This window comes from Ursus maritimus, unplaced genomic scaffold (genome assembly GCF_017311325.1).
Source record: "Ursus maritimus isolate PB19 unplaced genomic scaffold, ASM1731132v1 scaffold_12, whole genome shotgun sequence".
Lineage (NCBI taxonomy): Eukaryota > Metazoa > Chordata > Mammalia > Carnivora > Ursidae > Ursus > Ursus maritimus.
In genome coordinates this window covers 48732127-48759087 of record NW_024423564.1, presented here as the reverse complement: position 1 = coordinate 48759087, position 26961 = coordinate 48732127, and the positions used below count along the sequence as shown (strand labels likewise).

The 26961-nt window shown below is 46.2% G+C and overlaps 1 protein-coding gene across 8 annotated transcripts in view; it reads right to left on the bottom strand.

Annotated features, from left to right (window-relative positions):
* GNG12 (G protein subunit gamma 12) overlaps positions 1–26961 on the bottom strand; it is a 182673-nt gene that overhangs the window by 108274 nt on the left and 47438 nt on the right. Inside the window, exon 1 of one of the 8 annotated variants that reach the window (XM_040627147.1) lies at positions 21030–21053. The exons of 1 other annotated variant lie outside the window; for it this stretch is intronic. The gene's annotated coding sequence lies outside the window, so the exon portion shown is untranslated. 6 more of the 8 variants (XM_040627145.1, XM_040627151.1, XM_008690734.2 and 3 more) reach the window with 6 other exon arrangements.

The following is a 26961-nucleotide window of genomic DNA, read 5'->3' as shown; positions in this document are numbered from 1 at the left end:
TGACCCTCAGGACCATACCGTTGACCCCCCCTGGCTATTTTATACGCTTGGGAGCAAACTCCTCCCGACCGTAGGCATCCTTCGTTGGCCCCCGCTTCACGGCACAGTCTGCCGCCCAGAGCAGGCGGCACCCACCCACATGAGGTCAGAAGACCTACTTATTTTGTCACAGCAGAAATAGACTTTATGCCTTCATCAAAATTTAGTGACACGCTTCTGAAAACAGTCAAGGCCCACCAGAGAGCTGGAGGCATGGTAGTGGAGAATCACTGCGTGGGAACAAAGTTTGAGAACCACTGATGTAGACGTGATAACTAGGGAGACAATTCTTGAGGGGGGTTATTCACTGCAGAATGCATGGGACCTCATTTTCCACACGGGACTTCTATAGGCTGATGTGAAAAAAGGAGCAAAAGGAAGAAAAGCCACAGTTCTCAAGAGAGGGGATCTGCTTTGGTTTCTCAGAGCAAACAGCAGACTTTGGAGGGATGGATGAGGGAAGGCCTAGTTAAGCAAGATTAGGAAAAACTAGCACCAGTGATCAAATCTGTCATCTGTCATCGGTACCGAGTCTTCCAGCTCATGTTTCATACGGGCTGTGAGTTAGTACTGTCTCTACTCTGACAATAAGGTTCACCTTGACACAGAAGTTCACCAACTGTAGCATCTTAAAGAAAACCCACCTACGACTCACATCAAAACTAAAAATACTTCCAGACACCAAAGACTATTAAGCAGGAAGAAGAGGAGGAGGAGGCAGCAAAGGGATTTCCTCTCACTGATTTTCTAATTTGAGCCTCACTCAATATCAGGGGGGGTCGGGGGGAAGGGGGAAGGTACAGAACAGGTGGCAACTACTTCAGGTAACAGATGAAGAAACTGAGGCACAGGTGGGCTAAATGCCCTGCTAAAGTTTGCATGGCTGCTCAGTGGCAAGAACCAGGTCTGCAGTCCTACCGAGGACACAGAGAGAGAGATCGAAGTACAACCCTCTCATTTTACAGGGGAGCCACCTTTCATCCACAAAGTGGGGTGGTCAGCCCAGAGTGATTCTCCTGGTTTGGCACAAGGACAGATGTACCTGAACCATTAGAAAAGAGGGCATCTCACCTGGTGAGAATGAGGCAGAAGGGGAAGAGAGGCCTTTTTCTCCTCCTAAATGTCTCCAAAGCCGGCCTGGCCACAATGACAGCCAGGAGCCACATGTGGCTATAGCAATTTTAATTTTAATTAAAATCAAATAAAGCAAAAAATCCAAGTGCTCAGTTGCACTAGTCACATTCCAAGTGCTCGAGAGCCGCATGTAGCTGGACTGAACGTGTCCATCGCTGTGGAAAGTTCTACTGCACAGAGCTGCTCTACAGTCCACCCTTTATGTCAAGGGTGTAGCTGGACCTGGAATCAGGAGTCCCAGGGATGCCACTATTAGTCCTAGGAACTCAGGCAAATCTCTGGGCTTCGGTTTCCTGATCTGTAAAAGGCACAAGTTGGACTCCACGATCGCAGTGGCCCCTTTCAGCTCTAACACCCCCTGATTCTGCACCTCGAACTCCAGAGGGCACGCTTCTGACTACCCACGCTTCTTTCCTAGGACTTCCACACTGGCCCTGTATCAAATTAGATCAGGAGAATAATGCACTTGGACTTTATTATTTCCTGTAGGAACACAATCACTGAGTAAGAATGAAACGGCATCCTTCTAATCATTTCAAGGGTTAAAATAAGAAACGGCCACGAGAACAATCTCTCCAAATATTCCCTAGGAATAACTGCTGAAGATACTAAGGAGTCCCGCCCCCCACCCCCCAGGGTTCCTCACCTAAGGATCTACATGACAAATGTGCTGGACTTTAGGGGGAGAAAAAAATAGATTCCTACAGAAAACTGATACAGTTCTTTTCACCACAGAATGAAAACTACATTGTTCACTGTGATTTTGGGGGGTGGGCTGGCTCCTCAGAGATCAGATGCTTGGGCATCAGTCCGCGCCCGGGCACAAGGCCCCTCCCACAGCCCCCCCGGGGCGAGGCGGTCTCCTCACAAAGCTCCTGACCCCTTCCTGGGTCCAGCTCTACCCACTGAGCAACTACTTTCTGCAGATGACACACCTATCACATTTTGAAAGTACAGCTAGAACACTAACACGTTTAAAAAAACACCGAACAGTTCAATGATCTTTCCACTATTCCAGATTGTAGAAATAGAAATTTGGAGTACCATGAGGATTAAAACAAAACAAAACAAAGCAAAGCAAAACAAAACAAAACAAAACAAAAAAACCGCACACCTCAAATCCTGGAGCTGGACAGAATTACTTACGCTGCCAGAATCTGCAGAAGGCTGGCTCGGGGAGCTCCTCGCCAGCGGCTCCATCAGCCCATCCAATTACGTTAATTAAACTCCAATTAATTACAATAACAATGGCAAACATTTACTGGGCTTCTAATTAACTCAGTGCCCAGGCCCAGTTCTCAGCTCTTTATATGTATCAACTGCCTTATGCCTCACGGTAGCTCCAGCAAGAAGTGGCTCCATTTTCCAGAAGAGTAAACCGAGGCAGTGAAAGGTTAAATAACTTGTTCAAGGTCACACAGTAGCAAGTGGCAGAGCCGGGACTGGGATCCACCGGTCAGGCTCCTGCCCTCTGCCAGTACAGGACCCCTCTTTTCAATGTGCACAATGAACACTGTCTCACCTTATAAGGTCTAAATTTCAAAACACCTGCAGGAAATATAGCAAAAACACGCAAGCCAAGTTAAAAAAAAAAAATTGTACTTGCTTAGCAAACACAGGTTCCAGATTTGTCCTCTGGCACGCTTTGCAGACTGCCAGCCCTGAGCCCTTCCTGAAATCCCAGAGAATGCCAACCCTTTAATTTTGTCACTTTTCCAACATTTACTCTAAACTCCCTTGGCATTGTTTTTTCTGGTAAAATTACCAAAACACTACGTTCAGTGCAATCGTCAACCAAAGGCGTATTAACAATCAGCAAAACTGTTCCTACCTAGGAAGCTCCACCTGTAACAAGGGCAAGTCACAAATGATAAAAAGACAATTGAGTTGGGAACTGATAATTCCTGTCTTTGCAGCTGTTATGAGCCAGTTTAAAAACAAATTTGTGTGAGTAATTGCTAGGCTTTTTATAAACACGGTACCTGCCAAGAAGTAGTTCCACTCTCTCCCCTCTGGACTTTCCGTCCTTCACGTAGATGCTGGATCTGCAAGCCCCTGGTCTTACAATGCTTTCATGTGCTTTTATGATTTCTATGCTTATCAGGACAATCTTCTGTGAACAATAAAGGTCTCTTAAAGGTATCAGAAAATGAACACTTATCGAGTTATGTGCGTTTTTTTTTTTTTTTTAATAGTAAAGGACAGCATGGTATGGTCGAGCAGGCACAGGTGTGAATTCGGGCTGTGCAGCCTTGGGCAAGTTACTGAACCTTTCTGAGTCGTAGTTTTCTCTTCCATAAAATGAACTAATTATATTTTATAGCTTGTAATGCCTGGTCAAGAGCTGGCACAGAAAAGTTCCTCTCCTTTCCTTTCCATCATCAAAGTTATAAAAAGTGAAATTAGTCTTAAAACCGAGATGTACTCTTGAAATTTCATTTTTCATTTTTGTTCAGTTTAAGACCATAAAAGTTCTTGAGGGACCTCCAGTTTCAGTTACTTCTGGAAAGTGTTAACCATACAGAAGGCTTCTAGCTCTCCAGAGCAAATGGGGAAAATCTATGGATTTCTATGTGGAATGGACATTCAATCCCAACCATCTAAACACAACAAAACTGTGTTTGTATCTTGCAAAACAAACCCACAAATCATTTCTATGAATGTAAATTTTATAGGTAACCTTCCTTCACCATTTTTCCTTTCCCTGATAAAAATGTGCTACTTGGACATAAAACAAAACTTATGCTGACCACTAAAGCCATTTCTAGTCAATTCAAGAGCCTATGTATGCCCCTCAAAAACAACTACTTGCTCTTAGGCTCCATACGGTGAGCCTGGGCGTGCACTGATGTCACAGAATGCCAGGTTTCAGCCTTCTCAAGAAAACTGCCATGAGGTGATGTGACCTGCCAGAGAGATAGAACGGCCTTGGTCAGGACCCCTTTGGCACCAGTGCACCTTGTTCCCAGAGTTACTGTGCTGTTACCCTGTGGGTGACCGTCAAAATGGGAACAGTGACACTCACCCTCCGAGGACAGTCCTTGTTATTTTTACCTAACAGAATACACCAATAATTTCTTCATATGTAGGAAGAGATTTTTGTTTTTTAAGGGATGGCTTAGATAGCTCAAGCGTGGAGAGCTCAGTGTGTTTCGAGGAAGGGGACGCACAGAGAGGATGTGTGTGCAAGGGCTGCTCCCAAACCCCATAATGAGATGAGGACAATGAGCCAGAGTCTCTTAAGACTCACAGGCGGCCGCATCACGACTTCCCCACAGTGTCAATTATCCGCCCTGCAGACTGTTAACTCAGGCAGTGAGAAGGCCATCCTTCTGGTGCTCCCCACCCTTGACTGTGGCCTGGACCCACCTGGGAGCTTTCCACCGCCCTCCGGGGCCCAGGCCAGACGGGCTGACCTCGGGGGCTGGGTGCAGCCAGGGCTTCATGATTGTCAAAATCACTCCACAGCTGATTCTAACGTGCAAACAAGTTCACAAGTCACCACCCTGCTCTCTTCTCTATCAAGGCTGCCGAAGCCACCAGATCCTGTTCCCTCTGAGAATTTTTTTTCTTTTTTTCTAACAAAAGAGAGAGAGAAAAAAAGATAATACTATTTAAAGATAAGCTAAAATCCTAAATTTTAAACTTTTCTTAAGATAAAAGTTCAAGGTCAGAACTTGGTGTGACTTCATCCCCTTGCCCTGCCTCCATAAAAAGATTACAACCCAGTCTAAGAGATTAGAGCACAGAATATATTCCCGAGCAGAGTGTGAAGGGTACCCCCTTCAAAGAGAGTGGGAAGAAAAGTACATTAAGATGTTTGCAGAGAGGGGAAATAGTCAAAATTATTGGCTTCATTGCCTTTTGAATATCCTTCCTAGACCTTTCCTAAGTCTCCAACCGCCTGACTCCGCTGGGCTCCTCCTCCTCGGCTTAGCTCTATGGCCTTCCTCACAAATTACTCACTCCTAGGCACGCCCCCCGCTCCTGCTTCCATCCTCCCGCAGTTTTCTGCCTCCAGCTCAGATGACCTCTGTCCCCCCCCTCCACCCCAGGTTTCCAGTTGTGCTCTCACCGTGGAGAGTATGACCCATAAATACCAGTGGGGCAGCAGCCCTGCAGGCAGGTGGGGAGGGAGGGTGTCTTGAGGTTCTCTGGGCCTGGATCCTGCCCACTCAGCCAAACTGGTACAGGTGGGGCCAGGTGAGAAGCAGTTCTGACCCTGGCCAGCACCCAGACAGACCCCCAGCTCGCAGGGTAGATTTGACAAGGCTGCACAAAGCAGGGAAACAAGAGGCGTGGGGTTCTCATCTCACCTCCGCCCTTAGCTAGCTCCATGACCTAGGGCAAGTAATAGCAACATTATAGAAAGAGCCTCAGTTTCCCCGCCTATAAAGAGGGAATTAATGTTTGACCAGTGTATTAGTCCATTTGGGCTGTTGTAACAAAAATACCACAGACTGTGTGGCTTAAACAACAAACATTTACTTCGCAGTGTTACGGAGGCTGGAAGTCCAAGGTCAAGGTTGCCAGTGCATTCAGTGAGGTTCAAAAATGGCCATCTCTCATTGTGTCCTCACATGGTGGCAGGCAAGACACCTCGTCTTACTCATGAGAGCTCTGCCCCCATGACCTAATCACTTCCCAAAGGCCTCACCTCCTAACACCATTATTTTGGGGGTTAGGATTTCAACACCTGGATTTTGGAGGAGACACATCAGTCCATAACAATCAGACTCTTTACAAAGCCTTTTGAAAAGACATGCTCAAAATTAGATTCTAATACAATGTAAATTCTCTAAACATTGAGTCTTCTGTACACCGGACACTGACTGCCTGTCTCTGGCAGGTAAAGCTGCATAATTCAACGTTGTAATTATTTAACAGTATACCTCTGGAAATCCAGACAAGAAAAAATTTAAATATGTCCCGAGAGGCAGGCAGAGAAGAGAGCAAAAAGGCAACAGCAAGAGTAATAGCATCTAACATTTATGAAGCTGTCTACGGCAGCTCTCCTAAGCACACCACATATACGAGAACTTCAGGGGAGCCTCAAAACACCCTTGTGAGGTAGACAGGGACTGCTGCCCTCACTTTATAGAGGGGGAATCTGAAATTCAGAGCATGTTATGGTCTGAATGTGTGTGTCCCCTCAAAACTCACACTGAGATCCTAAACCCAATGCAATGGTCATTGGAGGTGGGGCCTTTGGGAGGTGACTGGGTCACAAGGGTGGAGGCTTCAGGAATGGGATTCATGCTCTCCTAACAGAGAGCTCCCCGCCTCCCGTCTCGTGAGGAGTCAGTGAGAAGACGGCCATCTATGAACCAGGAAGCAGGCGCTCATCAGACACTGAACACTAAGGCCAGCGTCTTAATCTTGGCCTTCCCAGCCTTCAGAACTGAGAGGAATATGTTTGTCTGATAAGCCACCTTGTCCGTGGTATTGTGACAGCAAGCTGAACAGACTAAGAGAGGTAGTCACTCAAAGTCACATGATTGGTGAGTGGCAGAGCTAGGCTTTGGCCCTGGACTTGACCTCAAGACCTGTGTCTTCACCTTTCGATGACAATGCAGCTACTTTAACTGTGACACCATTCTGACTTCCCCATGCCCCCTTACACTGCTCTGTCCTTCCACACTTAACTCGCGTTGCTATGGAACACTCCTACCCGAGGGCTGTTAGCTATTTCTTCTGTGTCTACTGCCCCCAGTAGCTTATGGTCCTCGAGGGCAGGAAGAGAGTATAGCAAATGCCTCATAAACTGCTGGTATGTAATAAACGTTTTCTTAATGGGTGAAACAATGAAATTATGCTAGATTTCAAAAGACAGGCAGGAATTTACTGAGTAGTTTGAGGGAAACTTTTTCAAAAGGAGAAGCAGTACCTTCTTCATCCTTATGTCCCCGGAGAATGACACTTGAGAAATGTGTGATACACTGCTGGCCGAGGAACAATGGGAAGCCACTCAGAGCGATTTAACGCTCCACAGTGAGTACGGGTAACCTGGCCGTGTGAGGGGATCAACTGCACAGGGCCTGTGGGAACACAGACATGCTTCTCAAACCATCTGTGCAGAGAGATCAGCTTTTTGGTTTTATTTCCAATCCATCATGGACCCATACTTGGATAAAATGCACTAAAAATGAACTGCTAGAAAAATGAAATATAAAATGCAGGTCCAATTTTGTATTAGATTCAAGAGACGTAAAATGCCTGTCAAAGTGCTATGCAGATGTCTAAATATGTGCTCTTCATGTGGGTACTTCCCCAGCTGCAGCTCCTCAGTGAAGAGCTCTGCCGGCAGACCCTGAGCTGCAGGGCCCTGGGACGGGAGCGGGGAGCAGCAGGGAAGGTGAGCTCCAGTCCTGCCATCAAACACTGGCGGCTAACAATGTTCACTGAGGGCTTTCTGCTCCACACATATTAACTCACTTCACCCCACAACCTATCTGTGTGGTAGGTGCTAGTATCAGTCCCATTTTAGAGATGGGGAGAGACACACAGCAAATAAACAACTCTTCTAAGATTCCAGGGCCTGCAAGAAGCACAGCCAAGCCTTGAACCTGGACACCATGAACCCACAACCACTAGCCTGGGATGCCTCAGGGGGACTGCGAGATAGGAAGTGCCATATTCAGAATGAAGTTTTAGGAAAATCACCCTGGGGGCGGCAGGAAGGGTTGAGGGCGGTTTGGAAGCCATGGCAACCGCCCAGGTGAGAGGCAGTGCCGTAAGGAGCAGGCTGTGGGCTGGTCAGAAGGCAGATGTGGCAGGCACGGGTGGGGGCCAGGAGTATCCGAGCTGCAGGCAGGTGAGGAGGAGAGAGGGGTTCCAGGTGTCCTGGTTCGGAGCCTGGCATCCTGGGCGGAGAAGTTTTGACCCGAGTTAGAGAAGGCAGGAAGAAGAGCAGGTGTTGAGGGGGAGACAAGAATAATGGTTTTCAACGTCTATGTAAATTTCAAGAGCCCAAGATAGACAACCTGCAGATACATCTTGGGAAAATTCTAGAGATAATGATCTTAGAGTAGTTTACTGAATTCAGGTAGCTACTACTTATGCTCCAGTTCTGCTCAATCACTCTCCACCTTTTCTCTTTTCCCCTTTGTCCTGGTTACACTTTAAATAGTTTAAAAAGCAGAAATGCCCCAATGCTAAACTCTCCTCCCTTTAAACACCATGCACAGTATGTAAAAGGGTTCTGGTCCCCAATTCCAGTTGATAAGGAGAGAGAGGGGAGCCACGCCACAAATTCTCCACACCAGCTGGGTGTCCCACAACTCAACTCAGCTCTGACACTGGGTAGCTAGAGATAGCATCCAATTCCACAGATTAAGGGTTCAGTCCTACAAGACCACCCCACCAGGCCCGGCCCCTTCAGACCCAAGCCTCAAGTCCACAGATCACCTGTACTTCTGAAACCCAGGCTACAGAGCCGAGGTCTCCACGACACCTTCCTTGTGTTTGACTCCTTCGTGAGGGTGCTCAAAGAACTCAACTCACTGTACTTACTAGATTCCGGGTTTATTGGAACAGGCTACGGCTCAGGAACAGCCCGATGTAAGAGATGCATCGGGCAAGGTGTGGGGAAGGGCGCTGAGCTTCCCAGAGGAGCTCCGCTCCCTGCATCTCCAGGTGTCCGCCTACCAGAAACTATCCTAACCTCCTCCACTGCGGCTTTTATGGAGGTGTCATTACACAGACACAATTGATTAAATTACTAACCAGTGGTCACTGATTCAAACTCCAGCTCTTCTCCCCTCCTGGGAGGTCAGAGGGGCGGGACTGAAAGTTCCAATTTTCTACAAGTGAGGTTAGTTCCCCTGGTAACCAGCTCCCATCCTTAGGTGGGGCTCAAAAGTCACCTCATTAACATAACAATATTAACATAACACAACATAACAAGGTTTAGCACTCTCACCACTTAAAAAAATTCCAAGAGTTTTAGGAACTTGGTGCCCGGAAAGGCATGAACCATATATATACTTTTCATTATAAATCACAGTATTGCTCATAGCTGTACCCCCGGGGTAGGTAACTGACAGATACCTATTGAATGGAAAAGGATCACTTGTGTACGTATTAAAAACTGAAAAAAGGATGAAGAGACAGGACCTCAATGATCTAAACCATTAATAGCAAAGAAACATGAGTACAAGACAGACATGTCACAGGACAATGTTTCTTCCTCCATCCCATAAACCTGATGGTCCCCTCTCACTGTTGCACTTTCCACACGGTACCACCAGGGACTATGGGACAGGTAACATGGCGCCATGGAGAGCACTGACTTCAGAGTCAGACAGCCTGGCTTCAAAGCAAGATGCCACCACCACTTCCTACTAGCTCTTACGCAGTATTCAACCTCTCCGAACTTGCTTCCTCAACCTGGAAATGAAGCCAGTATCACGCACCTCAGAAGACTACCGCGAGGTGAGAATAAGCGTATGCAAAGCTCCTAGCACATCATCGTCGTCAAATTAACTGCTGGAACTCTGTTTTCTCCCAATCAGACCCAAATGCACTTAACTGTGAATAACTTCAACTGAAATTAAAGATGATAGGTTTAATGCATGCAGTAGGATCCTAATATTAATTATAACAACACTCCTGAATACCTGAGCACTTACTGTTAACACACTGAATGTTTCTATTCATCAGCAGCTCCTTTATTCCTAAGCTAAAGACAGTATTTCATCAATTCTAAGAAGCATATTCTGTTTACATCCCTGATACTGGGATGACTCTGTGAGTAGGCAGAATGGTCGCCCAAAGATGCCTATGTCCTAATCCCTGGAACCTGTGACTATATTACATGGCAAAAGAGACTTCACAACTATAATTAAGGTTACAGACCTTAATATGGGGGGAGGTGCGCACGCATAGTCTGGATTATCCCAGTGGGCCCAAATGAATCAAATGATCCCTTCAAAACAGAACTTTCTCTGGCTGGAGGCAAAGAGGAAGCAGAAGGACACCTTAAAGAGATTCCAGGCATGAGGACTTGTCATGCTATTGCTGGCTCTGAGAAGTGAGGTCCACGTACAAGGACTACAGACAGGTCTCTAAGAGCTGACAGCGGCCCCCAGCTGATGACCAGCAAGGAGACAGAGACCTCAGTCCGACAACTGGAAGGAACTGGATTCTACCAATCATCTCAATGACCCTACAGATGGATTCTTCCCAGAGCCTCCCATAAGATCTAGGACTTGTAAAACCCACGGCAACCAGCCAGACCCATGCCAACTTTTGACCCACAGAACCGTGAGATAACACATGTGTGCTATTTTAAGCTCTATTATGGCAGCCACAGGAAACTAATAAAGTTTCAAGGGTGATGAGGGTGGCCGTGGGTTATAGTTGAATCAACAGCAGTATTTTCTTATTGGCATACAGAATAATGGCACGTCCCAAAACTGAGGGCAACTTGAATTTGTCGAAATATGGTTGTTATCATCTCTATGCTGCAAATAGGCAGAGACTCTAAGAAGTCAGGTGACTTGCCCAGGTGATTCAGACTGCAAGCCTGAGCTCTAAACCATCACGCATACTATCAGAGAGCACATAAGGGCAAAGGAATCCTGCTCAAAGACCAGGCCAGGAATGGCTAACATGACACCCCCCTGCCTGCGGCAGGCCCATGTCTGACACGGATCCCTATCGTACACAGTTGACTGCAAAGACCTAGTCAGGTCCAGAAGGTACCTGCCCTCAGCAGCATTCGTTCACCCACTGTGGATGGAGCACGTCAAGGTGCTAGGTAACCCTCTAGGTACTGGGGACAGAGCAGCGGACCAAAAGCCTATCCTCATGGAGCTGACACAGTAGCGGGGGAGGCCAGCACTACGGCAACAGAAGGAAGTACTAGAAGGAAAACTAAAAAGCATCCAGAGAACCGAAAAGCCCCCTTCACAAATTATGATCATCGACACCCTCAGGCAGTGGAAAGGGGACACTGGGCCCTGGAGCAGCAGGTCCTCCTTTCGGAGCTTTCATGGGCCTCTACCACACGTGTGAGCTCTGCGAAGGAGAGTCTGTTGCTGATATGGGGTTAGTTTAGCTTTTCCTTTTTCTTTATTTCTTTTTTTTTTTTTTTTTTGACATAGATGTAGGCTAACTTTATACAGGACTGCCTCATATGATTCTAAACCAAAAAAACCACAGTCATCCTTTTCGCTAAACCACAATCTCTCTTTGGATGGATTTCATTTTTTAAAAGATGAAAATTAATTTTATGTGAACCTATCATCCCCGGAGCTGACAGAAAGAGCCCGTCAAGAAGAAAGACGATGCTGTGCAACTCCAGCCCCTCACCCCTCGCCGAATCCTGAACTCCGGCTGTTCTCCTCACATTGCACTTTTACTTTCCTCTCTTTCACTCTGAACGTAGAGTAGAACAGCTCTCTGATGCCGAAGTCAAAGGGAGAACAGGAGCCCAATTCAGTGGGTAAACAGAACAATGCGGCACGTAGAGCCTTTCAGGAGATACACATCAACAGAAAACGCCAGATTTCCTAAAAGATCTCGCAGGAAATGCCACTGGAATTTATATATTCTCCATCTCCTCTCCTGTTTTTGTTTGAGAGGGAGAAATTCTAGACTAGAAGATCATCCTCATAATGGTTTTGGAGAAGCCCCAGTTTAATAATACCATTAGCCGAAAACTATTTATAAATCAGACATTAGCAACTGGCATAAAACCCTACTTTCCACTTCTCTCAATTTTGCACTGACAATTTGGCAGCCCCCTCTACCCTTAGGCCCAAAAGAGCCATCACATTCTTAAGTCTGTATTTAAGAGATCCTGACAGCAATGTAGGCAAGAGGCTGGTTTCCGGAGGAAAGGTCAATAAATGCCCATAGGAGGATGGACAGGCTCAGACAGCGCACAGGGAAAAATGTACGAGGCCCCAAACCTCCACTTCACTCATAATTCGAAGAATTTAAACAACTCCAAGTTACCATTTCTCACCAACCAGATTAGCAAAAATAGAAAGAGCTGACACACTTCTTGCTGGTGGGGCTGTGGGGGAAAGGCCATCCAGTGCGTTTGCCGGTAAGAAGGCAAAAGGAGTCAACCCTTCTGGAGGGGGTCACAGGGCCCTTTGACTCAGCAGGCTCACTTCTGGGAACTGGGCCTTTAGGTACACCTGCACAAAGGCAAAATGACCTATTCCACCTTTATCTGCGGCAGCACTGTTTGTCATAGCAAAAGACTGGAAACAATCCAAGAGTCTGGCAATAGGGGATTGGTTGAATAAACTATGGGACATCCACACAGTGACAAAATAATGTGCAGTTAGAGAGAGACAGAGATCTCCGTGTGCTGAGAGAGATCTCCACGACGTACTACTAACACGCACACACACACATATATATATATTTGCTGCATTTACCAGTTGGAACCTATAGAGTGTGGGAAAGACTTCGATGGGGAAGGGGTGGAGCAAGGTCTCTCAGTGTTTACTATTATATATGGTTATGAGAGTTCGGGGGACCAGATAATATAAATACATGACCTATTTAAAATAATGAAGAGGGGTGAGATCTCATGGTCTCAAGCTCCTCACTTGCGCGTGAAGCTCACTAAAAAACAAAACGAACAACTGAAGAGGTTGTACAAGCCATTATTCACATGAGTGTGAAGAAGATGACCAGACCAGCCTGGAAGACGCCTATCGAAGGAGAAATTTGGCTCCGAAGGGGTCTGGGAAATCTGCACAGAGGCCGGTGAGTTCCCATGGGGACATCAGTAAATGAGAGAAACCTCAGTCCAGAGTTCGGGTGCGCACAGCGAGCCTGGAGAGGTCGATCTCTGCCCTGTTTCACATCACCTGCTGGGTGGGGGTGGGGGGCGTCCCTGTGGCCCCTGATATTCATTGCAGCCAGAAGAAAGCCGGAGAACTGCGGGCAAATGGGAGGTAAGGACAGAAAGGCCAAGATTACCTCCCAGGCACCATGCCAGGGGCATTTATTTGCTTTCTCAATTTGGACAGTAATGGCGGAAGCATGCTGCTCATCACACATTTATGTTAAGGAAAAAAAAAAAAAAAAAAGAGGGCAAAGCATGTATCAGGATATTCTGCTTAATTCAACAGAAAGAAATTCCTGAAAATTTGAGCCTCCTGGAATTTTGCAAAATCAAACCATAACTGTAAGTGCAATAGGTGAATCTGCTATCTGACTCAGTAGGGAATCCTGCTATTTCTGCTTTGGGAATCTGAGTTTGCCTGAAGAAGGCTGCAGTAACCAAGATAAAATGCCAAAGGCATTTACATTTCTGTACCTGTGAGCTTCCCCCCCTCCCCACACCAAGCTCAGCCGTCCCTCCATAAAGGTGCAGAAGGCCAAAGTCCTAAGTACAAACCAGCACCCCTATTCCTCAGAACTACTCTCTTAGCAGTTTGATCAATTCAACATGACTGGTCCTACCTGCTGTACGATCGCCTCTCAGGAGAGCTGCCAGGAAGAGGAAGTGAGTTCTGAGAGTAGGCTTTCTAAAGGATCAACTTAAAAGAGAAAGTATGCAAGAAGTGCCAGCTGGCATGGAGGGGGCACAGACAAACTCCTTCCTTAGTTTTTGGTAGCTTTAGCCATAAGCTAAAGCTTACCATACACTAGAAAAATCATTTTGTACGAGAAGCAGTTGCTCATAGGTAAGTTCCAAAGGCTCCTGCAGCCACTGTCCTTTGCCTGCTGCTTGCCCCCTCCCCGGGGAAGGGCCCAAGCTGGTCAATAAAGCACAGGAGTCCCTCTGCACATTCCCAGGAGTCACCAATGTATTCCATTCAGCAGGCAGACGACAAAAAGGGTGCAGGGACCCCAGGATAGATCAGGCAATACTGAGCATGTTGTTGGTGTTCGACTAACAGTAAACAATATCAACAACCCCCAGACTGCTGGTCTTTACCTGCCCTTTAGGAAATGGAAGAGGAAGAAACCCATCATAGGGCACGTGCACCCCTGAATGTGCATTTCCGAGCACATACAATCAATTTTACTGATTTGATTAAAAAAAGAACACTGGCTCATGTACTTTACGGACACACACTACAGAGAACATGGTTACATTGCTTCATTCCACTGGCATTTATTAAACGCCTACTATGTGCCGGACTCTGCAGGCTCATGGCATTTAGAGGTTATTGTTGCTGAAGAGGCCTGTGAGAGGCAGAGCTACTGCCAGCCGCATTGTGCCCTTGTGTGAGAAGAAAGCAACCCCTCCAAGTGGACCCAGCCCTGCAGATTTGCTGGCATCAGAAAGAAGTGCCCCCTCGTCCTGGCAGAGGCAGTTCTAACCTAGGACACGTGGTTTTTTTGAGCAGATCTGAGCCCCCACTTGTTTCTTTGGCCGGACACACTTGTGCAGTGAACAACCTGTACAAGAGTTCAAGGCAGCCCTGTCAAGAAGTCACAATTCAATACTTCTGCTACTTGGCCAGGCGTCCAACTCTCCCCTGACAACTTGTCTGAACAGCCAATCATTACCTTATACACCCCTGTGAAGCCCCATGGTCTAATGTGCAGGCCACGCTCTAATAATTCAGAAGGTTTCAGTAGTCTGGGTACAGGACAGGCATCAAGTCTGCTGATTTCAACACTTTTCTGATTTGCCTGAGATTCAGGTTGAATAAACCCAGTGTGATGGCTTTATATGAACAAAGTCCTCACTAAGCCTCAATAAAATCCAAGCAGCTTTTGGATTTTGATTCCTCTTTCCATCCTTAGACTCATTTAGCCCATGTTGATAGCTAAATTGTGTTGTTCCTCTGCAATAATTTTTTCTGTGAAAAGCAGACAAAATTTGAGGGCACCACAAGCTTGGGGTCTTAGTCAAAGGGTCCCGGTGAGAGCTAGGGTTTAAGGTCCAGTGTTCGGGACATTTTGGCCCATAGTATCTGCAGCTCAATAAAATCCCAATTATTCTCTGTCGGTAAAGTTACGATTCCACCCCCAGTGGGTACAGATGGTTTGCACACAGCCATTCAGAATGAACTCTCTGTACAAGTGAGCATTTCTGATGATGCCGCCCAAGTTAAACCAGAACTTACACGATTCTCCTTGGTCAAACGAAGGGGGTCCTATGTCAATTACGGGACACTGACTGCAAGGAGAATGACCATCTATTCTGTAAGAAAGCCAAGTTTCCGCTTATAATCAATGAATGTGAAAAACTCAGAAGATTCTTAGCAACTGATTCACTAAGCAGACCTAAAAGAACTTCTTCTTTTAGCTACTAATTCTCCAGCGGAATTGAAAGTATCAAAAGTCTTAACCATCTGCAACACCCTGGCTTTTATTATACAGTAATCTTCTGAAATGCAGACCCATTAAAAGAAGACAGAAACTCTCCTTGTCAGAGGATGGCAACCAGACACGCACACTAAGCACTTTTACGGTACCCGATAAAGTCTGACATGATACACCAAACATTTAAGTGACACTAGAAATGATTTTTTAAGACTCGGCAAATAAATGGAAAAATCCAGCTAGAAATAACTTCCAGTCAAATCACTCCACTCTGCTATAGATCCAAGTCACTTGCTCACTGCTCTTCCTCACAGAGGCACAGTGGGGAGGACAGGACCCGTTGGTAAGAGGTGGTTCTAGAACAGAACTTAGCAGGCCAGTTCCTTCCTCTGTACTCTGGAGGCCTCTCTGGCAGTCTAGGCCTGGGAGAGACCGACTTCACAGAGATCACATCAGGCCTGCTGGGTCTCTGAGGCAATTCTGGAAGCTTTGACTTCTCTGACTGAAGAGGGCTAAGCCTGATGGAAAGGCACTGATAATTCTCCTCAGGTGGGTCATCTCACCCCTAAAAGGAGCCCTCTTCCCGTCTTTCTCTTGGTTTGATTTATAGCTTCTAAATGGAATTCCCACTCCCCTTTCCCCCCAGCCCCTGTCGCCTGAGGCAGCTCCAGGCCAGCTCTCAGCAGAGTGTGCCTAGTGCACGGGACGTGCGAGGCGGAAGCATACTGGGTCAAATTCTGATCTTGCCACTAAGGGACCCTCTGCTTCCTTGTCTGTGCTGTTGTGAGGACCGAGCAAGATCATAAATGTGAAGGGCTGAGATCTGGGCCCAGGATCACACACTTGTGCTGGAAGTACTTTTTATCTGTCAAACTTTCCTGTTAAACGGAGTGCACTTATGTCCTCCTCGGGACTGTCAAGGAGGCACCTGACAGCTGAAGGGGGTGTGTGCACGCAACCTGTCAATGTGGGGTCTAGACCTGAGAAGTGGCCATTTCATAAAGTCAAGGTGGGGAGACTTGGTCCGTATACAAACCTTAATTCCAAACATTTCTTAAGATGAACCTCCAGGGGCCTCTGGGTGGCTCAGTCGGTTAAGCAGTCGGCCCACCCGGATTTCTGGCTCAGGTCCTGGGATTGAGCCCCGCCCCCAAGTTGGGCTCTGCCCTCAGCAGGGAGTCACTTCAGGGTTTAATCTCCATCTGCAACCCCCCCCCCCATGCTCTTGCTCTCTCTCTGGCAAGTAAATCTTTTAAGAAGAAGAAAAAAAAAAGAAGATAAACCTATAAACTTCTGAAAGGGCCTCTCTTTTACTGCTAAACAATTCTCACTACACAGGTTTTGACATTTAAGGACCTTCAACTGCTATGCAATCTGGTGTTTTTTTCTAAAACAAAATCCTACTATTTGTAGCTAATAAACCAGCTAAAAAACTCAGTATTTACTGAGTAACTGTTACACAAGAAGACATATATATATATATATATATATATATAAAATACACAAACACACTGGGGAAACTGGATAGAAAAGAGGGAAAGCACCAGAATCCCACCATCCACTGGTTTGTACTTTCTTCCAGATGTTCCTTCATCTGCATAAACTTTTTTTTACCTAGCTATAATTGTTACTAATGCACTGTAACTGTGCACACTGTCCTTCCCCGACTTAACCTATCATAACACAGAACTTCATGGATTAGTGTTTTATTTTTTAAGTTTCTAATAAGAAAGGAAAATGGGACTGAGATCGAGGAGAATCAATTTGAACAAATTAATGTAGCAATCCATTTCACATTTAAAAAATGCAATGGCAATTGCCTAATTATATTCTCCTACTTCGTAAGCATTGTCTGGCGGGACTTTTTACATCACTGAACTTTTTTAGATTTGGGGGAAACATTAAAATTTCCTATAATTGTTTTCCTTGTTACAAAGTAATACATGCTCATTATATAACATTTAGAAAGAGAAAAGCTCGGGAAGTAATAATTTAACATTAATATTTGCTGAACATAGACTATATGCCAGTCACTGTTCTAAATGCTTTAGACAGATTAACTCATTTATCCCTCACAACACCTCGTGGAAGCAGAAAGATAGGAAGCAATTTGCCTATACTCTTACACACCTAGAAGCATAAGCCAGGAATCCATCACTATGCTATGATGTTCCAGCAGTGAAAAGAATCCATAATTTATTCAGTCAAGTCCTTCACTGCTTCGGTGTATAATGTTATAGGCAAGAAACGATTCATAATAACACTGTACCCTTTACAATTATTTAAAAATATCATAAAGCACCATTTCTGCATCTCTGTGGGACGGTGAGTAAAATGAGAAGTCATCTGTTACAGAAGCTACCATTCCCATCAGTCTAATCACATGTACCTGATAGGCGTTAAGGAAGAAACAACAGGTGCTTCAAAGGATTTGGTTTAAAGAGGGAAGCATTTTTTAAATTTTGCAATTGATTCAATAATGTGATGAGTAGAGTCCTTGAATCAGCTGAACACCCATTCTCACAAAAGTTTACAACCAGTCACAACACTTTTATAAAACGTTTACAAAATGCTCCCAATCAGTCCTAAACACTTCTGATGGCTTATCTATTGGCATTGAATATCAGTACATGAAAAATAACTGGAAACCCCCTGGTCACATTTTTTCATACTTTAATTAAAAATCATACTTGGTTAAAGATAAATATTTCTGTTCCTGGTTTAATTTCCTACCCAGGCTAATAAACACAACTTTTTAAAATATAAACTCTCTTTAAGTTTAAAATATGATTAATGAAATATTTCTGACTGCCTGGCTCTAAAAATATCATATGACTATAACTTCAGCACTAAAAGCATATTAAAGCTATTAATCCATTAATCATAATTATTCATACCACTGTGGTAGAAACATGGCACACATATGTACACAGGTATTTTATACGTCTAGATAGACAGCTCTATCTATAAAATCAGGTATCTTCTTTGGAATTTAAAATAGCTCTATCTAGCATTTCCAGAAGGCTTAAACTGCCATCTTGTAATTTATCCAATAGCTTGCCGCTAGAGTAAGCTAGAGAAGTAGAATATCTAATCACGTTGAACATTAACTGTGTGTTAGGTGCCGTCAAAGTGTTTTGCAAAGATTGTTTCATATATTCTCATAAAAATCCTTGAGACAGAGACCACTATCACCGCCATTTTACCAATCAGACTGAAAAGATTAAATAACTAATACTTCCATCCAGGTTTGTCTGCACCGAAACGCGTACTCCAAACCACTGTTAAACTGCTTCTCTTCCAAATCAGGCCTCAAAAAAATCTGACTTCCACAATTTACCTCCCTAAATTAAGCTTAAGCTGACGTAACAAAACTTACACAAAAAACACCCAATACAAACCTGACCATTTATCCAGCAATAAATAACGTGATTCTAAATTTGAAATTTTTAATTTCTTGTCTCAGACAGGTTTCCAACATAAAAACAAAATTGACCTGGTATTCGCGAACCACGTCCTCAAGTGTTCTGACTATGAACCTCTTTGCTGTCCTAACTGGACAGACCACCATGTCCTTCAACAAGTGAGGACAACACAAGCCCAACACCACCAATCTCACTGCTGAGAGCTAATCTTTCAAATGAGAACGGAGCCTGCTACACAGAAAGACTTAAAATATTAATCTTCTCAGTCTTGTGAAACACAGTTTCACATTTTTATGTATTTCTACACAAATTCAAATGCTTTCGGGGTTCAAGACCTAGTGAATTACCTGGGTTAAACACAGTAAAAATATGACCACATTTTTTATAAGGTCTAAAAACGTAGTTGTTAGACTGTTCAGCATTTTTTGGACTTAAACCAGGGTTTTATGGTGCTAGTTAACTGTTAGGGAAGCAAGGGACTAAACATTTGATCCCAGAGTCCTTTTATCACTGAAGAGTCTCTAAAATGTTTGATTACTTTTAAAAATTAAGTGTGTGAATCATATGTTTGCTTATTGAAAAAAGGGGCTTGTTAATACATACAATTTGGCCTTAAAAACAAAAAACCCAAAACAGCTCTTTACTTGAATGTGATTGTTTTGGCAATAGTAAAACCCAACCCTGTCATTCCCGAGTCGCCTGCCTTCCTGGTTCTCCTAGGTGAGGGCCGCCATCCTGCGATAATTTATACTGAGAGCTGGGAAGCCCAGCAATGGTGCAGTGTGGACACCAGCACTTTAAAAACAAAGCCGAACTCCGCTTTTAAAGTAGAGAACACACCAACACAGACCCTGAGTCTGACAACATCCAAAAGATTCATTATAGACAATCCATTCAGGCGAAGCTACAACAGCCCCAGGAAACATAAACAGTGTCCACAAAGACAGCAGGGGAGGAAAGGAAATAACTGATGGGAAGGAAGCTAATCATGTGAAGTTTGTCCAACTCCACAAGGTCTAATAAATTCCCGGTTTGTTTCCACTCCGAGCAGCCATTAAACGTGTCCCGACACGTGGGCGCAGGGGACCTCCCCTCTCCGGTTTTTGCCCATTTCCTTCTCTATAACCTTGTTTGTATACAACCGCGCCCGGTCAAGGGTGACTATGAGATAACAGGCCTCATCAGTTTCTTCTCTTGGATTTCCAGTTGTCCAAAGTTTACTCCACGGCGGTGATTTAACAAGAATCCCGAGTTCTGCGAAAGTTACGAATGACTTAAGTTTACAAGACACAAACATAAGGCAAAGGACAAGTGTCAGACGCCTTCAGTGACAGTGTTTTAAAGTGTTTTAAAATTAGTTTTAATTGATCTGCCCTAGCTAAAATTAAGGGGTGGAGTCACCCTGATCCACGTAATAAGGGTGCCAACAAGGCTTTAAAAAAAATTCACACAAGACTCGCGTCTGAGCCTCGACCTCCCCATACCACCTGCAAAGACAGTCTCCAGGCCACTCACTGCTGAGGGTCCCTCGCGGGACGTGTGACCGAGGTTGTCCTCTCTGACCTGCTACTTCCCCGCTAGACCCAGCGGCGAGCGGGTTCCAGGGCTGCTCGCCCGCCCGCTAGTCCCAAGAAAGAGCGGAAGAAAGTAGGAAAGAGGGGCGTGGCGCCCCGGCCGCCCCCAGATGCCTGCCCGCCTCCAGAGCCTGGCACCACCGCAAGGAAGGGTTGGGAACACCGGAGCCTTCCAACCTCAACCGAGCGTGGGGCGCACGGCCGCGGGCCGGCGAAGAACGCGGGCGAGCTGTGAGACCTTTCCTGCCGCTCCCGCCCTCATACCAGCGGCCGCGTCCCCAGTCCTAGCCCCGCCGGGCCCCCTCTTTCCCCGGGCGCTGGCCGCCGCCCGTCGAGGGCAAGCGCGCAGTCCGCCTCAGGGTCTCGGCGTCCCTCGCCCGCCCTCCCCCATCCCCTTCTCCGGCGCCCAGTGTCCCGGCCAGTCCCCGCCCTCCGGGACACTCTTCCCTCCCTCCTTCCTTCCTTCCTTTCCCTCTCTCCATCTCGCTTCCCAGCACCGGGAACTCGGAGGCGGCCCCCAAACTGGCCGGCCGACGCCCCGCGCTGCGCCCCTGTGCCCGCGGGGACCAGACTCGCCACCTGCGCCCGCCGCTCGGTGCCCACTCGCCTGCCGGTGCGCTCCCCCCGCCGCCGCCGCCGGGGACTCGGTCTCTAAGGGCTCCTGGAGACGGCTCCGACCTCTCCTCCTCCTGCCTCTCCCGGCGCCGGCTCCGCCTTGCTCGGGGTAGGCGGGGCGGACAGCCCGACGGGCGGGGCGGCGACGGCCCGGGACTCCTTCCTCTGGCCCTTGGCCCTCCCTCCGGCCCAGGCACCCTGACTGTTCTGGGCTTCAGCCGCCGAACCCCTGTCGTGTCCGGCCCGCCAAAGCGGAGAGATCGGGAGCTGTAGAGCTCCACAAACGTCTGGCCGCCTTGGCCGTCCCCATTTTCCCTTCCCTAAATCCATGGAGGCCCTGGAGTTCAAGGACTTTCGGGCCCCCCACTTCACAGGACCCTCCATCCGGCGGCTCTGACTCCTCCAAAGTTTCCTTCGCGTGCGAACGCCTCGCTAACCCCTATGCCAACCGTCCCCTGGGCCGTGAATGTGAGCGCTGGCAACCCCCTACACAAAAGTTAGGCTCTGCTCCAGGAATTTCTTAAGAAAACAGTCACAGTAAAATTTAAAGGGCCCTGGGGCCATGGGGAGATTTTGTTTCCCAGAAAATGGAGATAGAACAGCGGATTGTTGAATTTGAAGTGCACGCACCCATCATGAGCTTCTCCATCTCTCCCCCAGGAAATCTGCGCTTCCAAATGCCCAATACCTGGCAGAGTTCTGCATAACGAATTAATTGGATTTGGTTGGTCTTTTCTGAATGGATTCAGGGTCAGGTAGTCTGAAGAGCCACTTCCGTTTACACAGAGCTCAAACTATTCATACAAACAGCCATATTCAAGGAACATTCACTGAGCACTTGCTGTGTGCCAAGCATTGCACTAAAGGTGATGGAGAGACACAGAGATGAATCAGACAAGGTGCTCACCCTCAAAAGGTCCAGAAAGAGTCAAAAAGACGGATGTGCAGAAATCTTACCACTCAGCAGTCTTCCCGCTTATCCCCAGGTATCTGCTTTCTTGTTTGACAGGGTGAAGACAAAAGAGAAGGTGAGGCCAAAGTAGGTCACTTGGAACCAGTGTGGGCAGAGTCCATGCTTGAAATGGAGTCTGGTGGCATTGGTGAGGGATGTCTGTGTGCTGAGTTTCACCAGCTGAAGAGAAGTGAGGCCCAGGGAAGCTTGCAGCCAAGGACTGCAGTTAGGACATGATCTTTACTCTTACTTTCCTCCCGACCTCTACTCAAGTATTGTTCCCAGTGAAATAATTTGACCAGGCTGCAAGAGGGATACTGCAGGTGGAGGCAGTGCTTGGATGCCTCACCCCGGGAGTGTGGTCCTGGCCACCTGCATCTCAGTGTCCGAGTACCACCGTCAGCTGCCGGATTTGCTTTGCCTCTACAAGGGACAGCTGGAAGTGCCTGGGAATTAGTGTGCCCCTGCCCCCACCCCACCCTTTATCCAGTGACAGAGAATGCAGGTATAAATATTATGGTCCCTTAGCCCTCAGTTGGGACAATGCCAGGGTGGCTCTCTGCTGTCTACAGAGCTTCCTATGAGATTGGGCCAAATTCCCTCCCCTCTTCAATGGGATTTTGCTTGGTATCACATTCTTGCCTGGTCTTCTTACCCTTCTAGGTCCCACTCCTCAACCAGTGTTTCCTAAGAACCCATTCTAATCAGGACCAACTACGTGATCTGCAGGGCCTCATGCAAGATAAAGAAGAATGTTCCTAACGTATCAGGAATTTCAAGCTGGCAACAGCAGAGTATTAGACCAAGTACGGGGTCCTGTGTTTCCGCACAGATGTGCATGACTCTATAGATGGCACATCAGTGAAGCTGGTCGGGATGCACTTGAGTCCTCATCGCAAGGTCTGCTTCGGGGGAATCCCCAGCTAAGATAACAACTGTTAAAGTAAAAAATCAGCCCATCCCATGCTAGCGTAATCACCTTATGGAATACACTAGCAGTCAGCACCCCACAGCTTGGGAGGCTGCCCCTGGTAGGAGGAGGGCTTAGCTCAAGTTGTACGCAACAGGAGCTTTAGCCATCCAAGAGGGAGAACAGTTGAGAATGGTTTAGGCTCATAGGATGATGGGGCAGGAAGTCTGGGTTTTGGTGCCACTCTGAGGATACACACAAAATGTTAATTGGGGTGGTGTTTTAGATTGAGTTACCTAGAAACACCTTACTTGAAGTTTAATTGGCAAGTAGTTAAAAAGCTACACCTCACTTGTAAGGGAGTGAGGTTGGCAGGATTGGGCAGAGGGAGAAGCTGCCTGTCAATGTGGTTACAGCTGGGCCTAGAGCCCAGAGGGAGCTGGAGTTTGTGGCTCTTCAGAATTACACCAGATGGAGCCCAGGGAAGTGGGCCTTTGCAGTCTTCTCCATATCTGGCATTCCTGGGAAGAGGTGTAGCCATAGGCAGAGCAGGTCCTTGAGGGCAATGCCTGCTGATGGACACAGCGGGGAATGGTCAGGAACTGAGGTTTCAGGGCTGAGCCGAGGACCTGGAAGAAACTCCACAGGATCACTCCGGGCAGACGATCTCTGAGCTCTCACTCGGGCTTATAGTCAGTCAGTCATAACAGGAGTACAAGCCCAGCCCAGGAGGGCCTGACCCCTCGGTCTTCCACATGGCCCCTAGACAATTTTTGCTTGCATTTAACCTTTCTCATACTATAAACCTATTTAATTTCCTATTTTTTTCCTTCAGACTTTTAATTTTTAAATTTTTTTAAAAGATTTATTTTTTTAGAGAGAGAGAGAGTGCAGGGAGAGGGGCAGAGGCAGATGGAGAGAGAAACTCAAGCATACTCCACGCTGGGTGCAGAGCCTAACATGGGGCTCGATCTCATGACCCTTAACCGACTGCACCACCCAGGTGCCCCTTAATTTTTATTTTAAGTAGGCTCTCCACCCAACATGTCACTTGAACTCATGACACTGGGGTCAAGGGTCACATGCTCTACCGATAGAGCCAGCCAGGCACCCCTCCTTCAAAAACACTTTTCAAAAAAAAATAACAACAACAACAAAAAAAACCCCAAAAAACCCTCTTTTTTCCTCCCCTTTCTATGGTCTGGCCCAACTATTTTCTACCCCTCCAATGGTACTAGAGACAAATAAATACAAATAAAGCAATTGCCTAAGAGTAGCAGTGTAGTTATGTAAAATATACATTATGAGATGAAGCCTTTGGGATTAAGTCCTGACTTTGCCACTAACAAACTGTGAATTGGGGGCACTTAACCTTACTGGGCATTTGCTTGCCTTTAAAATAAAGAGACTGTAAAATAAATAAATAAAATAAAAATAAAAATAAATATTTTATTTTATTTAAAAATAAAAATAGATTGTAAGAGAATGGTCTCTAAGGTCCCAATTCCATGGAAATTAATTTTTTTAGAAGACATGGTTTTCTCATGGGCACCTGGGTGGCTCAGTCGGTTAAGGTTAAGTGACCAACTCCTGGACCCTTGCTTTCCCTCAGGTCGAGATCTCAGGGTCCGGGGATCAAGCTGCCTTGAGCTCCATCTCAGTGCAGAATCTGCTTGTCCCTCTCCCTGCTCCCCCCCCCCACACACCCCGACACACAACCACTGACAAGGTGCACTTTCTCTCGCTCTCTGTTTCTCAAATAAATAAATAAATAAATAAAATTAAAAAAAAAAAAGATGGTTTTCTCTGCTATATAATCCCTAATGAAGCAAGCGAGAGAAATGTTTTTATAACTCAGAACAACTGATTTTCAAAGTCAGTTGCAATTCATAGGTGAAGCACTACTTCTATGAACTTCTATTCGGTTTTCAATAACAGCACCCTAACGAAAGCATCAATCAGAAAGAGATGGGTGAAGAAAGATGAAAAAAAAAAAGGGGCAAATCGACCAGTCTGTGGGTGACGAGGTCTCTACAGACTTCAGAACAGTTTTTCTGGAATATCAGATTTGCTCCCTAAGAATTTTATTTGTCCTGTTGCCCATGGCCACACTCTGCCCGAACCTGCCCCAGAAGTTATGGAGAGCTACCTCCTTTTGAATAGGTTACCTGGGTAAGTGTTTCACAAACTGGTTTTTCTGCTCAGTCAGAGGCTGCCATCTTCCATGTAGAAGTTAGGTTAGGGAGAAGCACCCACAGTCTCGGAAATTCCCAAGTAACGTGTTGAAACGTGTATCGCTACAGGCAGGAGCTATGACCAAAACTGTGGGTACAGATCAGTAGGCAATTCAACACAGTTCCATCCTCAAGTGGGTGGAAGCCTTCGGAGGCCTGGATGGGAGTGGCCCAAAGTTGAGGCAGTAACTTCTGTTACTTGATTACTAACTCAAAATGAGCTTTCTGGCTTATTAGAGAACTAGGCCCTCTAGCTTGGGAGAGTGGAAGTCTTCGGACGCTGTTGCCTAGAAGTCAAATACCTGGGCTCATATGTTAGCAAAATTCCCATCAGTGGAGGGTTTCAGCCAGTGGGCCACTAGGAAATAGAAATGCAGAGGCTAAGGGGGAACCCACACAAATGTCCAGGAAAGATACGGTCCTGCTTTCTAACGCGCCCCGTGAAAAGATGGAGATCTAAACATGTTCATGTGAGAAGATGCCCTGAACATATTTTTGAGCATAGAAAGGAGGTTACAGAAGAGCATGCATAGAATTTCCCACTCACATATAAAGAAGCATGCACGCGCGCGCACACGCACCCAAATCAGTGTCTCTGCAATGATGCTTGGCAAAATGTTCACAGGGCTTTTTTCTCAGGGTGAAATTTCAGGTAACCTACGTTTTTTAAATACTGCATACATTTTCTTTCTTTCTTTCTTTCTTTCTTTCTTTCTTTCTTTCTTTCTTTCTTTCTTTCTTTCTTTCTTTTTCTTCTTTCTTTTTTTTTTACAGTGAATACGTAGCTTCTCTATGAATAACGTGGGTGGTTCGGATATTATAAATGTGTCTTTTTTCTTATTATAAAAAGAAGAAAAAAAGGCATCCTGTAGACCAGGGTTTGACAAAACAAAGTATAGCCAGAGGGCCAGACCACCAGCCATCTGTTTGGGTAAATAAAGTTTTATTGGAACACAACCACACCCATTCATTTACCTATTGTCTTTGGCTGCTTTTGCTTTACAAGGATAGAGTCCGATGTTGTGGCAGAAACCTTAGGGTTCACGAAGCCTAAAACATTTATCTGCCTCTTTAGAGAGGTATAGACAAGTGGATTAGAAAACTTTTTCAGTATGGCAAATTGTAGCCTAGATTTTACTACTTCTTCAGACTTCAGTGCATCTGAATTTTCTATTTTAAAAGAATACAGTCTGTATAATGTAAAGTACCTCCCAGTCCTGAGTGGTGATTGTAATAACACAGCAAAGTGACATGACCAGTATTGGGGTGGTTAATGTCTGTGTACTCTCCTTCTTCCTCCCCCTTCTTCCCTTATTCTTTTCGGACTCCCCTTTTTCTCTACCTGCTCCTCCTGTCTTCCTCTACCTCCTGCTCTTCCATTTCCTTCTCATTTTTCCAATGAAATAAGGTCACAACCTGTTCTCCATTTTGCCCGCAAATGCTATTCCACAAGAGAGAAGAGGAGGAGGAGGACTGAGGTTCTCTCATTCTGGCATGGGTCTCTCCAAGACAGATTGATTGAGGAAGTCCTGGACTAAATAAATTATTCTTGGGGAGGAGGAGCGAGGTCCTGAAGATCAACCCAGACCCAGAGGAAAAACAGCCAGCAGAGCTGTGGAGGAAAGGAGGGTGCCAGGCTCCCTGGGAAAGGCTGCGAACTGGATGGGACATATCCCTTATTCCCTCATTCAGTCTCTGTCATACTCTCCTCCAGTTTTCCTTAAAGCTTCCCATCCCACACAATCCATCTGGCCTCCAGGTTCACAGAGGAGGTTTGGGATCTTTCTTCTTCACGTTCAGTGATACCCAGCATCAGTGCATTCACTTA